Source organism: Marmota marmota, unplaced genomic scaffold (genome assembly GCF_001458135.2).
Source record: "Marmota marmota marmota unplaced genomic scaffold, marMar, whole genome shotgun sequence".
NCBI lineage: Eukaryota > Metazoa > Chordata > Mammalia > Rodentia > Sciuridae > Marmota > Marmota marmota.
Genome location: NW_026000026.1, coordinates 57120180 through 57123780, shown reverse-complemented (window position 1 = coordinate 57123780; position 3601 = coordinate 57120180).

Genomic DNA, 3601 nt, shown 5'->3' with positions numbered 1-3601 from the left:
AGTGGAAAATACCAAAAGACAGAAGGGAGAGCGCCATCTTCTGTTCCCCATAGCGATGCTGGATCTATTTGTTCAAAAGAAAAAGAAATGAGAGAAAAAGAAAATAGCCATGTCTTCAATTCCAGCAGAGATCCTATATTAGAGTTTCCTGAAATATTTCAAGAGAAAAGGATTTCTGCTTCAGGGAAAAAAATTATCCTAAAATAACGAAAAATCCTTCATCCATGTTGAAAGAAAGGTGATGATTTTCTTCCTCACAGAGACATTAACCCCTGTTTTTCGATAAATATAAGACACAAAACAATATCTCCTTTCCATGTAAGACATAGGTTGTATAACAAAAATGGTCTTTGCAACACTACATCCCAAATATAATTTCTAAGTTATAAGGTTCTCTCTCTCAAGGACATGCTGTGTGTGTGTGTGTGTGTGTGTGTGTGTGTGTTTGCGTGCATGCTCATTTTAATTTTTAAAAATCTACTCCTATGAATAATAGGTAACACATTTCCTGGAGTTCACAATTATCATTCAATTAACCACCAATTCTTACAATCTAGGCAGATTATTTGCCATTTCCCCACATAACATGAAAGGGAAAAAATGATTTATAGTGATTTAATGGACTAGTAAAAAGCAATTCCTACATGGAAAACATTCTTTCAAATGCAGCTTTACTATATGTATAATAGTCAAGGTCATGGCTGGGGTTAAAAAAAACTTTAGAAATAATTAGGTATTCTTTTCAAAATAAAAATTTTATGATACACATAATTATATTTGGCAACAAAAGAATAAAGTGTGTGTTTATGTCATTTGTACTTAATTACCTATACTATCCCTTTCACTGTATACTACTGCCTAGAAACAACAAATAAAATTCCACAATTTTTAACATTATGTCTGGCTCTGTATTCACATATTATTAATATCCATGCCAGAATATCCATTGGCCATTGCCTATGCTCTGCTCCAGCAATCAGAATAACAAAGAACTGCTTGTTCTTTGAGAACAGAAGATATTGAAATGCAATGCAGGTCAGAGAATAGCCAAAAGACAGACACAATCTATTCATTTTTTTTTTACACTTGTCATAGCAGATGTGTGTTTGTGGATGAAGGATCACATTCCAGGTAGTGTTCCTTAAGGGAGTATTATGGAAAAAGACATGGGATGACTAGAGGATACTAAAATTCAAAAGCAAATGTTAAAGGGTTTGTGGTGACTCAGGTTTATGGAGGCAGCTACTTACACTCTCTTCACACAGTGGAATCCCCACACTAAACACACTTAAGATAGATCGTTTGAAGAAAATCATAATTTTAGGTTTTGCAAAACTTGGTTTTAACATTATCCTAAGGTTTTTGGTCTGGTTTTATGAAAGCAAAAAGTTCATGGCATTTGCAGGGAAATGGATGGCATTAGAGCAGATTATGCTAAGTGAAGCTAGCCAATCCCTAAAAAACAAATGCCAAATGTCTTCTTTGCTATAAGGAGAGCAGCTAAGAACAGAGCAGGGAGGAAGCATGAGAAGAAGATTAACAGTAAACAGGGAGGAGAGGTGGGAGGGAAAGGGAGAGAGAAGGGAAATTGCATGGAAATGGAAGGAGACCCTCATTGTTATACAAAATTACATATAAGAGGAAGTGAGGGGAAAGGGTCAAAAAAAAACAAGGGAGAGAAATGAATTACAGTAGATGGGGTAGAGAGAGAAGATGGGAGGGGAGGGGAGGGGAGGGGAAGGGGGATAGTAGAGGATAGGAAAGGCAACAGAATACAACAGACACTAGTATGGCAGTATGTAAAAACGTGGATGTGTAACCAATGTGATTCTGCAATCTGTATACGGGGTAAAAAAATGGGAGTTCATAACCCACTTGAATCAAATGTATGAAATATGATATGTCAAGAACTATGTAATGTTTTGAACAACTAATAATTAAAAAAAGCAAAAAGTACTAGTGAACTCAAATGGATAAAAATGTATTGAAAATTGTCTCCATAGCTTCTGTGCCTGATAGTATCTAAATATAATAAATCTAGATTTGTGCAAACACAGAATTTACCTCTTAAACCCCACCCACACAGACGAAAATGCAAAACATTCAAAAGAAAAAAAAAACATGGGATTTTAAGATATACATGTAAGGAGGGCACCACTCCTTTCCCTTTACATGTTCTATATTATTATTTAGGGGTTAAAAATCAAGGATTCAGATAAGGGGTGACAAATACAGCAGGGCAATGCCAAAAGCTACAGACTCAGAAAAGAATGATAAAAAGCAAGATGATTCTTAAGCCCCTCTCCAGAAAGAGTTAGGAATTGAATGGATCTGGTACTTCTGAAAGTAAGTGTGAAGATTAAAATGGGAAACAGATGAGTTGAAAGTTTATGTAAGAAAGAGTAAAGCCCTAAATCCCCCCTCCATGAAGTCGGATGGCTTCCCTGATTTGCCTGTAAGGCAGCTCGAGCCTGGACTGAAGAACTCTAGGCTCTGGGATCCAGGCTCTAATGAGAAGAAGAGCATGTACTGAAAACAAGAAAATAAACTGAGGGAAACCTGCTGCTCTGATGCATAATCAATCTCCTGCCTAATTTGACTTCTGTGATGCAGCAGCCAGACCTGTCCAGTGCCACTCCCTGCCCAAGCAGAGGTGAGAAAGATCTTCTCTTGGGAAATTGATCGTAGGATAGAGAATATGGAGATCTGCAGAGTCAGGTTCCCCAACAAAGCAGGAAGCTACTACTAATCACCCTAAAAGGAAGCCCATGGCTAGACAAGTTCTGCTCAAGAACTACAGCTTCCAGTCAGCTTTTTAGTTAGGGATTACCAAGTATCTTTAGGGATTTCAAAAAGTCCCCCCTAAGAAAGAAGAGAGAAAACCAAGAAAGCAACTCATAAACTCAAATCGGGGAAAAAAAAAAGTAAAAAGTAAAAAAATAAAATCTCTGAGGGAAACAAACATAATAACAAGAGAAAACATCAAAAATCTGTACTAATACCTTCTGAAAGAGCAGAATTGCAATCCATGCATCCATAAAGAATAATGGACAAGATTCCAAGATGGCTGCGAATAGAGTGCATCACACCCCGTGTACCGCAACACTGCGCAGGTGAATAATGAGTTAGAACGACAAAAAGCTATCTTGTCAGGAATTTACAGCAAAATCAGGGTGCACCGAAACCTAGAGGAAGGATTTCCATCACCGAGGACCGGTTATTGAGTCTCAAACGTGAGCCAACTGTGCGACCAGAGATCCAGGCTGACTGATCCGCCGCTCGCCACGCGGCCCGCCACACGGCCCGCCCCGCGGCTACAGACGGCAGGGCGCCGCCGAGAAGCGACCAGCAAGCAGAGAGAAACGATGCTACGGATTCTGTGGAGTCCTGCCGGCTGTGCCCTCACTGAGCTCCGGGCTGAGTTCGGGGTTTGAGACGGGAAAGGAAGCGGTCCAGTTCTATCCCCCACAATGGAAAGTCCACCAAGGAAGCCAGCGGCCACCATCTTGGAGAGCTGACGTCACCACCGCCAGTTTCCGACAGATTGCAACAATAAAACAGGTGTGTGTTACTCAGCCCATCTCCCATACAGCGGGGAATT